General features: G+C 33.0%; 1 long non-coding RNA gene across 1 annotated transcript; it reads left to right on the plus strand.

Annotated features, from left to right (window-relative positions):
* The first annotated feature begins 495 nt into the window (after positions 1-495).
* LOC137835133 (uncharacterized) lies at positions 496-1247 on the plus strand. The gene is made up of 3 exons (XR_011085019.1): positions 496-586; positions 744-901; positions 1114-1247. It is a non-coding gene; the product is annotated as an uncharacterized lncRNA (long non-coding RNA).
* The last annotated feature ends 12471 nt before the right edge of the window (positions 1248-13718 follow it).

A 13718-nucleotide genomic window follows, 5' to 3' on the forward strand; every position in this document is an offset into this window, starting at 1 on the left:
ACCAACACTAATTATGTAGTAGCAGCAGCAACAACAACACTTATTTTTTGAATGACTATAATGTAAAATTTGTTTAGTAGCATATAGTCATGGTTAGTTATTAGGAATCTTATGCAGCAACCACACTGTTTTTTGAGGTTGTGTTGCTGAAATTGTGTGATATATATATGTAGATACAACACTCAAAATGAAATATGAGGTTGTTTTGTTATTAATTGCATCTTTGCATTTCTACATATCTTATATATTTAATTATATGTTATATTTTTTAATGTTTATGAATCTTACGATTCACGATACGAAACGATACACGATTCAAAAAATCAGCTCTCCGATACACTACTTGTATCTCGATTCAACTACCATGGTGGTTGTTGTCATTGAATGCCCAAATGTTCAATTAGTAAAATTGGGCATCCGAGCTCTGGATGATTTTCCATGCCTGAGTATTCCTTATAATATATTTAATTTTGGCATTGTTTAGATTCTTGGATGGCAACAAACTACTGGTAAAGTAGTAATGCAACGCTGTGCTGCATCGGTCCAATGGTTAAATCAAAGAATTGCTCTCTCAAGATATGCTCATGTAAGTATTTCAATTGTAATTGTTCTAACCAAAGATGGTAGGAGTAAACAAAGGGCTGCAATAGTTGGTCTATTGAAGTGGTATACTGTTGAACTTGTTTTGATGTCCTAAGCAAATCTATGTCCCTAATGATGCAGAGGTATTTAAATTTGAAGAGATATAGGCAAGTGGAGGAACAGGAACATGCATGTTGGGTCTGTTTGAGCTGCTCTTGCTCCAGCAGTGGCTGCCTTTGGAGTACCAACTCAGTACCCAATGCTAGCGGCTTATGCAACATTTATTAGAATCACAACTTCAGATTAAGGATCACAACAAGTGAGATTGCATACAAGTAGCAATTATCTCATTTATTCTGTCTAAGAAATATGTCTTATTTTTTTTTTTAAATGAAATTATTTGTTGTTTTGAACTGCTGTGTGGTCTCTTGTCTCTTATCCATGGCATCAACGTTTCTCACCCTACCAACTCCCTTCCTACACAAAACCAATGCCATTTCTTTCTCTTACAATAGACCCTCATTTTCGCAGTGGAGCTCTCTGAAGATCAATGCAATTGCAAACAAATGGGAACCTACTAAGGTTGTGCCTCAGGCGGATGTTCTTATTCGTATGGAAGAGCTATCAGATAAAACAGCTGGGGGAGTTTTGCTGTCGAGGTCAACTGTGAAATTTGAGAGATATCTTTATAGAGAAATTTATGCGTAAATATTTTGTTTGAATTAGATTTAATCTATATATATTTATGTATTTTTTGCAGTTGAAGGCAATGAAGATTATGAAAACAATCTTGAAGAAGAATAAACTTATTGATATGTAGTAAAGAAACAATATATTATGTTTTTTTAATTTAGTTTGTAGTTTTAATTTTGAAGACTTGATTGTTATCATTAAATTTTTTGATTATGTAGTTTGAACACATTTATGAGATTTTTTGTTGGATCACTTTTATTTTAATACGCATTATCCTTCAATACTTATTATTTCTATCATGAACTTTTACATGAGTAATTCTTCTAAACTTAAAAAAATATATTGTTTTTGTCAATACTTTAAGCAACGCTTTTAAAATTGTGGTTGCTATAAAGATTTTAGGCAACGGTTTTAAAAATGTTGTTTTTATAAAAAACTGTGGCCTAATACAAACAGCCACGCTCACTTGGACCACGGCTAAAAAACCGTTGCCTAAAGTTTAGGCCACGGTTTTAAAGCTTTAGACCACGGTTTTATGTTGTTGCCTAAAGCAATAATTGTTGTAGTGCTATGGTATTTTACGGAGGTTTTGAAATATTTTACGGAGGTTTTGAAACCTATGATATTTTACGAAGGTTTTGAAACCCATGATATTTTACAGAGGTTCTAAAACTTATGGTATTTTATGGAGGTTTTGAAACCCGTGGTATTTTACGGAGGTTTTGAAACCCGTGGTATTTTACGGAGGTTTTGAAACCTATGGTATTTTATGGAGGTTCTTAAACTCTTGGTATTTAACAGGGGTTCTGAAAGGCTTTTCCTGAGGTTTAAAAAAACCTCGAGGAACACGTTCCCCATGGATGATTTAGCGAGGGAAATTGCAACCCTGGGTAAATGACTTAATGGAGGTTTTAACCCTAGGTAATGTAAAATAAACCCCGTTAAAACCAATTTTTCTTGTAGTGGTAATTCCATTATTTAATTCTTATTAACCTTTAAAGAATTAATGGATGCAAAGAGTGTAAAATAATAGAACATTCAAAATATTTTTTAACAAGCTAGAGAAGTTAATGACAAAAAAAATTGAAACAAAAGAAAGAGAAAGAGAACAAAATGTTGATAGGAACTAAAATAAATATTTTTGAGATCATACTCATTGATGTCATATTATTATTATTATCATTATACCTAAATATTTTAAAAAAAAATTAATTGTGCTTAAATATGTTTAAGATAACTAATAGATGATTAACTTTTTGTTTTGAGTGCCAATTTTATGCCTTCAAATTTGGCATATAATAAATTTTAAATACTTAGTTTGAGTCTAAAAATATTTATTTGTATCTCTTATCATTAAGTTAACTTTTTTTAAAGATCCTAAAATTTTATCTTTATTTTCTTGAAGTTCTTTTAATTGTAAAATTGTAACAATCAAACTGAAAGTGTTTACATAAATTCACAATTTACTCAATTCCCCACAACCATGATTAATATTAAACTTAAATATATGTATTGGTGATAAAGAGAACATAAGATAAATAAGATAAAAAAAAGGGGAAGGGTTTATCTGTGAATGGCTATGTATTATTGGATGACAAAACACTTTCCCATCAACAAAATACAAAATACATATCTATAATGTTAAGGGTGACATTAATTATCTTTTACTATTGGTGAAGCTCACAATCAAATCACAAATTTGTGATGTTTATGTTGTGACACTCTTAAATATTTTTTTTTATTATAACTATCAGTTATAATTTTTTATCTAATAATAAATAGTCAATCTAACAATTGAGATGATACAATAAAACTCACATATATCATTCAATTGAAATATTATCGAATATTCGGTTAAAAATATCTCAGTAAAGATTAAATTCACGACAGCAAAAACTTATTTTTATTATACTATTATTTCAAAAAATTTAACACGGCAAAAATAAGTTTTGTTACATTAAGTTTAAAACAAATCAACACAACACTTGCTTTTTTTCTGAGTTACTATTTTTTTAAATAACACTGTAAAAACTTTTTTTTATCAACCAGTAAAAACTTGTTTCTGTTATATTATTGTTTTTCAAAAAAAATGAAAGGGAAACTTAATGTTTCTCTAGAAAAATCTAACACTTTGAACACTGTTTTCAGTTGTGTGGATGAAACATCTATCACCGATATTTTTCTAAAAAATAAATTTGAGAAGTTGGAAGTTTAAATAGCAATTGTAGGTGCCAATAACAATGCCCAAAAGTATCTCTTGGACACACGTGGCCCAATGGATAAAATATACGTTAGCCCAAAAACTCTGTTCCCATATTCATCCCATATGTCAAGCGAGAAAATAATTTAATCCTTTAAAATATATTTTGTAGAATTTGAAAGATTTTTCTGATATGAAAAAATAGCTTTTGAAAAACATTTCAGATTGTAGAATCTCAAAACTAAAAATATTTTTTGAATTCTACAATTCAGATTATATATATATATAAAAAAAACACATTATGCATTGTAAAATTAAAAAAATATTTTTCGACCAAAAAATATCTTAGATTCTACTATTCAAATTATATTTTAAAAATATATATATATATTGAATGGTAGAATTTGGATTCTATAATCCATATTATATTTAAAAAAAAATGCATTATGGATTATAGAATTCCAAAGAGATTTTTTGGATTCAAAAAATATTTTATGGATCTATAATTTAAAATTATGTTTTAAAAAATATATATTTTGAATTGTAGAATTTGGATTCCACAATCCATTATATTTAAAAAAATATATTATGGATTGTAGAATCTATAAGATATTTTTGTTGAACCAAGTGGAGTTCAATGTTTTGAAGAATCCAAATCCTTTGAAGGATGATGAAGCCTCTGCTTTGCTTGATGCTGCTGTGCTGGTTTCAGCCTTGTTCTGGGGTAGTTCAATGTTGTAACCAACACTTAGATTAAATCTCAAAGCAATTAGCATCTCAATTTTAACAAAGCAAAATGATTTTCAAACTAAGTTGAAACAACCGATTGTTTTGTCGAAACAACCGATTGTTTACACTTAGGTGTTTTGAGAAAGTTTGAAAACTGTTTTTGAATGGTGTATTTTGTTAAGTAACAAAACAACCGATTGATTCAATGAAACAATTGATTGTTTGTTTTAAAACCATAACAGAAAAACTGTTTTCTTTGACTGAGCTTTAAATGCTTTAACTGAATACGCTCCAGTCATTAAATGCTTTGACCAATCTATTTTAAATGCAATTAAGAGTTTGTTAAGATTTGATAACAAACTATATTCTTAGATATATTCTGAAAAACAGTTTTGATATATTAAGAATCTTGAAACAAAGTTTATCATCTAAGAAGTTTTTCGAAGCATTCTGAGATTGCTAAAGAGTTGAGAGATTGATCAAGGTGCTGAATAGGGATTCTGTGATGGATATCCACTAGGAGAGGACTTTATTAATGAAGGAAGAGGATTTTCACCTACACATTTGAAGTTCTTCCTTCTAGTCTTCTCACAAATTAAAAGAAGTCAAAGAGAAGATCAAGCCTAAAGATAAAGAAGTCTACAAACTCTCAAATAATAGGCTTCATATTAAATATCTCTCTTTATAGTTTCTTTTAAATTGTAATAATATAGAATAATGTTTAGAAAGGTGCTTAGAGGGAAACATGAGACACCTCTTTTCTAAAAGCATCTTTAGGCTTTAGTTTAGCAAATTCTAGAAGCTTGGGGAGTGAGCTTAGTAAGGGGGGTGTGATCTTAGGAGTTTTTTGGGTAGCTTAGGGAATAAGCTATGTAAATGACCAGCCCTTACTCCTATAAAAGGAGGGCTTAGGTCCTTCACAATTCAGATTGGAATTTTATAGTAGAGAGACTATACTCAATTTGGGAGAGAATTTGTGAGTTTTGAGTCTTCCTCTTCTTTGCCTTATCTTGTGAGCTATGGTGAGCTTCAAGTGGTGGCACTCCATCACTTATCTTGGTTCAAGGTTCCAAGTGGCGTGAATGGCTTCTTCCAATCCTCAAAATCCAGCAAGCATCTTCATATAAGTGTCTTCTTTCCTTTCTTCAATTTTCCATTCGGTAGTTTCATTTCCTAATGTGTTTCCTTCATTTTCTATCGTTTACATTCTGTTTTCCAGCTTTGTTCTTTGTTTCTTTTCGGTTCAATAGCTAGTTTCTTAATTCTGTCCAGTTTTAATTCTTGTTCTTCTTTCCTTTTGTTTTGATTCAATTTGACAATACATGGACTTCATTATGAGTCTTGGTTGGTGCTTAGTTTTGGTGAGTTCTTAAATTTAGAACATTGATCCAATTCTAAAGTAGAGTGCCTTTCAAATCCAGCTCAAGTTGTTCCTAAGAATGTCAAGAATCATGTGTTCTTGTAGTTACATTCACATCATTCTGCTTGTATTGTTTTCAGATATTCATCTGTAACAAGTGTAATATTTGTAAACTGCTGAACAATTCGTTTGTGTGTGTTGCTGAGATTGGTTGTGTGTTCTTGAGGTGTTCGAGATCAGCAATCTTAGTGTTGGCCAAGGAGAGTGTGTTTCTTGAGGTGTTCAAGGTCATTCTCTTGGTTGTGGTGTAAGTGATCAAGTGGTGATTGCTTAGTGGATATCCTCAGGGTTTCTGAGAAGACTGGATGTAGCTCTAGTTGGAGTGAACCAGTATAAACATCTGTGTACAATCTTTCTATCCCTAACTCTTTAATTTCAGTTTGTTTGTTGTTTGCTGGTATAAACAACCGATTGTTTTTCCTGATATCACTGTTTTGCTTGCTGTTTTGAATCAATTGGTTTATGAAATAAGTTCATTCTAATTTTGAAAAGTTTGCGAAAACCCCTTTAAACAATTCACCCCCCCCCCTCTAGTTTAAAGCCATCTTTTCTAACAATTGGCATCAAGAGCTTGGTTCTTGTAAGTCATTCAAGTTGATCCTAAAATCTTTCAAAATGGCTGATAGACTACCGTTTGGGGAAGGTGCCTCAATAAACAGACCACCCTTGTTTTATGGTTTGAATTACCAGTTTTGGAAAGTTAGAATGAAAATATTTATGGAATCTCTTGACAAAGGAATTTGGGATGCAATTGAAAATGGTCCTTTTATTCCAACATTTGAAAAAGATGGTTATGTCATTGAGAAGCCATGGTCTCAATGGACTGATGCAGAAAGTAGAAAGGCCAAATTCGATTGCATTGCCAAAAATATTATAACCTCTGCTTTAAATTCTGATGAGTTTTTCAGGGTCTCACAATGCAAATCATCAAAAGAGAAGTGGGATGCTTTGGAAGTCACTCATGAAGGAACAAATGAGGTGAAAAGAGCTAGAAAGCATGCTCTCATCCAAGAGTATGAGATGTTTAGAATGCTTAAAGGTGAAACCATAGCTGAAGTGCAGAAAAGGTTTACACACATCATAAATCACCTTATGAGCCTAGACAAGACGTTTGACAAAGAAGAGCTAAACATCAAGATCTTGAAATGTCTTGATAGAGCTTGGCAACCAAAGGTAACTGCTATTTCCGAATCTAAAGATCTAACATCTTTAAGTGTTGCTTCTTTGTTTGGAAAGCTTAGGGAACATGAGCTAGAGATGAATAGACTCAATGTTCAAGAGAATGAAGATAAGCACACAAGAAGCATAGCCTTGAAAGCATCCAAACATAAGGGAAAGCAAGATTCAAGTGATGATAGTGATGAGGAAAATCTAAGTTTGCTGTCAAGAAAATTCAGCAAATTCCTCAAGAGAAGCCGCAACAAAGACAACAACAAGGATAGGTATGGAAACAAGAAACCAAATGAATTTAATTCAAATAACTATACTTGTTTTGGTTGTGGTGAGCAAGGTCACATAAAGGTTGATTGTCCCAACAAGAGCAAAGAGAAAAAGACAAGCTACAAGGAGAAGAAAGGCAAAACAAAAAGGGCCTATATAGCTTGGGATGAAAATGAAGTGTCATCATCAAGCTCTTCATCAAGTGAAGATGAAAAAGCCAACATATTCTTAGTTGTTGAGGATGATGATGATGATTCATGCAGTTCAAGTGAGGTAAGTTCATGTGCTTCCTTAAATGAACAAAACTATAGTGAATTGCTTGAAGCTTTTCAAGAAACTCACGATGAAGCTAATAGATTGGCTCTTTCAAACAACCGATTGAAAGATCTTAACAATGGGCTTGAAAAGAAAGTTAGATCACTTGAAGAGGAACTGAGAAAAGCAAAAAGTGATTTTGAAAATTTGGAAAATCATTTGAAAAATGCCTCTTGCAAATGTGATACTCTCAATTGCACAAATTGTGAAAATCTTGAGAAAAAGGTTCACTATCTTGTTGAAACTGTGGACAAGCTTTCAAAAGGAAAGTCAAACTTTGAGAATGTCCTAGCATCTCAAAGATGTGTTTTTGGAAAGGCTGGTTTAGGCTTCAATCCACAGAACAAGCAAGATAGGTTTTCAAATTTTTTTTTGAGAAAATCAGAAAAACAACCGATTGTTAAGACGAAACAACCGGTTGTTACATGCTTTTACTGCATGAAGAAAGGTCACTCTGTTAGATTCTGCAAAATTAGAAAATATTATGTTCCTAAAGGTTTTATGAAATGGATTGCTAAGGGATGTGATGTTTCTAATAGCAAAGAAAAGCCAAATGGACCCAAATTTATAAGGGGACCAAATCTTGCAACTTGTATTTGATTATGCAGGAAAAATGAAGAGAAAAGGAAGAATAGAGCCATCTGATCAAACTGTTGAAGAAAAAGGCAGTCATTGAAGCTGAATCAATGATATGCAAAAGGTCAAAACAGTGAAAAGAAGCTTTCTTGATCAACAAGCAATTGGCTCATTGAAGAAACAACACAAGGATAAGACCTTCCTTTTATTTGTTCTCTATTTCAGTTTCAAAGTTCTTTCTTATGATTAATTGTATTTCAATCAATGTCATGTGCCCTAATCTATTTCTGTTTATGGTTAATAATTACAAAAATCAAGTTTTTAACTGCTGCAGAAAAACAACCGATTGTTTTGAGTCTGACAGCACTGTGAAGAAATTGATTTAACTGATTTTTTGAATTTCTAGCTGTTGCAGATATTTTTCAAAGGGAGAATCTTGGTCAAAGGATCTGTGTTGAAGGTTGATCATGTTCAGAAAAGAGTTACAAATGTCATAAAGGAATATATTCCAAAATCTTGGAAATTCAAGAGCCTTAATGACTAGTCAAAGATCACATGTGAAGACCATGTGTTTTTCAGCTTTTTCTGACATTTTCAGTGCAGAACAGAGTCAAGTCCTCTCTCTGAAAATCAGGTACCCATTGAATGAAATTAAATTCAATTTGATTCTCTTACTGCTATAAAATCAGGTGCAGATTTCTTTCATCAAGAACAACCAATTGCAACATCTCTTGCAACATCTCTTGCACTATCTCTTGAAAAATCTGGGTTTTGTGCTCTCCTATGTTTTCGTCTCTGCTGTCATGGAATCAACTCCTCCCACTGCTAAAAGAGTCAAAACCAGAGCTGTGAGGTCTGAAGGAAGACTTGAAAGCTGGTTTTCTGGTGACACTGATCTCATTGAGAAGTATAGATATGAAACAAGTGTCAAGAAGATAAACAACCCCAAGGTTGTGTGCTTTAATTGGCTGAAGAGTCAAAAACTTGACAATGTGAGGAAGCTTCTCAAAGACCAGTCACTCAGAAAGTTTCTGGAGCTCAAAGGAAACATCTATCCAGATTTGGTGAGGGTCTTCTACACCAACTTGAAGTTTGAGGGAAACAACTTAGTCTCTCATGTGAAAGGCGTGGAGATGGAGATAACCCATGAGGTTTGGACTGCAGTAGCTGGGCTTAAGTTTTCTGGATTAAGAATCAACAAAGGAAACCTTGGTGTGGTAGAAGATTTCAACAAGATTCAGTTCTACAAAAGTTGCTTGAAGAACAATCAATCTCAAGTTAGCACTTGCTCGGTTGGAGGCTTGAAGCTTGATGAGAGATTGCTTGCTCTAATTGTAACTTGGATCCTAACTCCTACGGGGAGCAACCACTCTGTATTGACTGAAGAAGATCTGGTTTATATCTTCTGCATCAACAAGAAAGTGAAGATCAATTGGATTCACATAATCAAGGAACATATGCAAAAAGCTATGAGGCTAGCCGATTACCATTATCCCTATGTTGTTTTAATATCTAAGTTTCTACTCTATTTTGAAGTTAATCTTGAAGATGAAACTTCTGAGTTGGTCAAATCAACTTAAGAGTTGAACAATGGATCACTCAGCAAGATGGGCTTCACAAAAATAGGTGGAAAATGGTTAAGTAAGGATGGTGATCATGGTGCCTCATCAAGTGGTGCTGCTCATCTTGAACAAGATGAACCTGCTGACATGGATGAAGATCCAGCTGGAGATTTTCAAGATGCAGGGCCTAGTGCTGATGCTGAACATCAAGGAGAAAGAATGCAAACCATGTCTCCTTTTGAAAGACTCATGGTGAATAGGCTAGATACCTTTGCTGAAAATCAAAGGAGCCTTCATGATCTGTGTGTTAGTAACTTTCAGAGAATAAACACAAGGTTTGACAACATGGATACAAGGTTTATGACACTGGACGAACAAATTGAAGCTGTCCAGAATCAAATCTTTGATCTACAGTTTGTTGATGAAGAAGACTGAGAGAAAAACAACCGATTGGCCACAGAAACAATCGATTGTTTTTGGATGTTCTCGTTTCTGGTTTTTAAAATTTCTTTCCTTCTGCTGTTGCTGGTTTATTCTGATGTAATATGAACAATGTCTTATTTTATCTCTTATCTTTGTCTATTTGTGAAGACAAATAGGGGGAGATATATGCTGTGTTTTCAATTTGTTTTAAGTTTGTGTTTTTCATATTGTTAAAAACAGTTTGAGTGATGTTATTTGGTTCTGATATTGAATGTTTTAAGCTTTAATTGTTTATCTGTATGCTAACAAAATATCAGCAGTTCAATATATTGCTCAAAGTTCTATTGCAGGAATTGCCTCAGATTTAATCAAAGAACAACACAAGCATCAGGGATTTGTCTTCATCAAATAGGGGGAGATTGTTGAACCAAGTGGAGTTCAATGTTTTGAAGAATCCAAATCCTTTGAAGGATGATGAAGCCTCTGCTTTGCTTGATGCTGCTGTGCTGGTTTCAGCCTTGTTCTGGGGTAGTTCAATGTTGTAACCAACACTTAGATTAAATCTCAAAGCAATTAGCATCTCAATTTTAACAAAGCAAAATGATTTTCAAACTAAGTTGAAACAACCGATTGTTTTGTCGAAACAACCGATTGTTTTGTCGAAACAACCGATTGTTTTGTCGAAACAACCGATTGTTTACACTTAGGTGTTTTGAGAAAGTTTGAAAACTGTTTTTGAATGGTGTATTTTGTTAAGTAACAAAACAACCGATTGATTCGATGAAACAATCGATTGTTTGTTTTAAAACCATAACAGAAAAACTGTTTTCTTTGACTGAGCTTTAAATGCTTTAACTGAATACGCTCCAGTCATTAAATGCTTTGACCAATCTATTTTAAATGCAATTAAGAGTTTGTTAAGATTTGATAACAAACTATATTCTTAGATATATTCTGAAAAACAGTTTTGATATATTAAGAATCTTGAAACAAAGTTTTAAGAAGAAGAGTTTTTCAAAGTATTTTGAGATTGCTAAAGAGTTGAGAGATTGATCAAGGTGCTGAATAGGGATTCTACTTGTATTGATTTCAGATTTCCATCTGTAACAAGTGTAATCTTTGTAAACTGCTGAACAATTCGTTTGTGTGTGTTGTTGAGATTGGCTGTGTGTTCTTGAGGTGTTCGAGATCAACAATCTTAGTGTTGGCCAAGGAGAGTGTGTTTCTTGAGGTGTTCAAGGTCATTCTCTTGGTTGTGGTGTAAGTGATCAAGTGGTGATTGCTTAGTGGATATCCTCAGGGTTTCTGAGAAGACTGGATGTAGCTCTAGTTGGAGTGAACCAGTATAAACATCTGTGTACAATCTTTCTATCCCTAACTCTTTAATTTCAGTTTGTTTGTTGTTTGCTGGTATAAACAACCGATTGTTTCGAAGAAACAACCGATTGTTTTTCCTGATATCACTGTTTTACTTGCTGTTTTGGCTAACTAAATTGCTGAATCAATTGGTTTCTGAAATAAGTTCATTCTAATTTTGAAAAGTTTGCGAAAACCCCTTTAAACAATTCACCCCCCCTCGAGTTTAAAGCCATCTTTTCTAACAATTTTTTGGATTCAAAAATACCTTATAAATTTTACAATTTAAATTATGTTTTAAAAGAACATATTCTAAATTGTAAAATTTGAAAGGTATTTTCCATATCCAAAAATACCTTTTGGATTTTATAATTTGAATTTTTTTTATTAGACTGTTCGTGCGACTAAGTCACTCTCACGTCTAGAATCTCTGCGTTTGCACGTGCCTTTCCTGTGATGAATGCCTGAAAATACAAAAACAAAGGGCGCCCTAGAGGCCGCTTGCACTCCGACGCTGAAGTCAGTATTAGGGCTAGGAAAGACCAAAACTGTTTAACGTAAGGCTTTCTGTGTGTGTTAAGCGGCGCAAATGAATAACGTACCTTGATAAGTTTGTTGCTTTCCTTTATATAGACTGAAACTAGGGTTTTCTCTTTACCCAAAATGGGCTTTCTGAGGGGTGGACCCAACACTGTTGTTATCCTACTCTTAAGATAACCTAACGCGTGGGTTCCCTAACTGGAGTGCAACCTCTGACAAGGTGACCACCTGGATGCCTCCTCGTGCACCTGATCTCTGGCGCCTTGGGAGTGCCCTAGTTGTTCACATGCCATGCATGTAGCTCACCCCTGGAATATGACCCTTACAGGTCACATCTTTCCAGTGGCTTTGTACTTGTTTTACGTCTACACGCGTCATCCACTCTACACGCATAGACTCTCGTGACCTGGGCTTCTCCCTTACTGATAACTGGTGTGTGGTTTGGGATCCACCTCTCGTGGCCCAGCTCTGTTGTTTGAGTCCCGATGTTCGACCTCTCCACACTGCTTAGTGGCAAGTCGGTACATCCTAGTGACCGATGTCTGACCACTCTTTGGTCCCTTGGCGCACGTGCTTCGCGAGATACTGGCTCACACCGCTCGTGGGACCTTGCTTTCATGGCTCTGACATCACTAACGGTCAACGACGCCTGATGACTGGTCGGTACAAAGACATATTTCAAATTATAAAATTTGAAAGGTATTTTTATAAATGTTTTCGAATTCTTTAATCAGAAATGTAATTTCTTAAAAAAAAAATACATTATAAATTATAGAACTTGAATATAGTAATTCTTTATCTTATGAGTTTTATAATTCATAATGTCTTTTTCTTATATAGGAAGTGAAGAGTATAGGTTACTTTGTTCATTAAGGGTATAATGATCATTTTGCAGATTCTATAAAAATGCACGGAGAAATATGTGATGCACAAAGAATTTACCCTTTTCCATTATTGCACAATCCCAAAAAGAATTAGGGTGTTTTTCTAGAATTCCAACAATTTTTTTCCTACACCCATCAGTTATGAAAAAGACTATTTTACCCTTTTTAAAAATATTTCTAGAATATTTTTTTATAATGTTTTCTTAACATATTTTCCAAAATTCATGAAATATATTTTTCGAAAAGGTTTTTTGGAATAAAATTTCCAAAACGTATTATACATATTATGAAATGTTTTCTACAATAATTTTTTCAGAACATGTTTTCGAGAGAACTTTCCAAAATAATGATAAATTATATAAGATATTTTGATTAATGTTGGAGAAATTTAACAAGATACAAGAAAAAACACTCAAAGAATTAGACATGTTAAAAAAAATTATTTCTTTGATTGTTATTCCAGGATGATGACAAACTTCACATAAAAGAGGTATAGAATTTAGAACTTCTAAGTAATACTCAATATTTGTTACTATAATTGCTTTTTTTATCTCTTTTTTCATAACAAGAACAAAATTAACATGGAAGATCTTCCTCTCACGCAAAAACTTTTCTTTTCTTTACATCATTTAAATAAGAAATTTCTTATGAAAATATATCTATTGATTGTGTGAATAGTTCAAGTGACGTATTATAATGTTGAGGATTCAATTTTTGCCTATGTATAAAAAGAGTCCATTAGAAGAAAGTGTTTAATCAACAAATGTTTTCAATTCTAATAAAATTGACTTCTATTTGTGATCTAATTTTTTTTGTTAATCATTAATGTTTATTGAAATTATATCTTTATCTTTTAAGCCTAAACATTACTCAATGATTTATATTTCATTAACAAGTACAATTTTCTCCATAAAAAAATTGTATGACAACTTTATACACAAATTAATTTGTATAAGTTTCTGATATTAATTTTATAAATTTTTATTTTTGTTCGTATA

Source organism: Phaseolus vulgaris, chromosome 5 (genome assembly GCF_000499845.2).
Source record: "Phaseolus vulgaris cultivar G19833 chromosome 5, P. vulgaris v2.0, whole genome shotgun sequence".
Classification (NCBI taxonomy): Eukaryota; Viridiplantae; Streptophyta; class Magnoliopsida; order Fabales; family Fabaceae; genus Phaseolus; species Phaseolus vulgaris.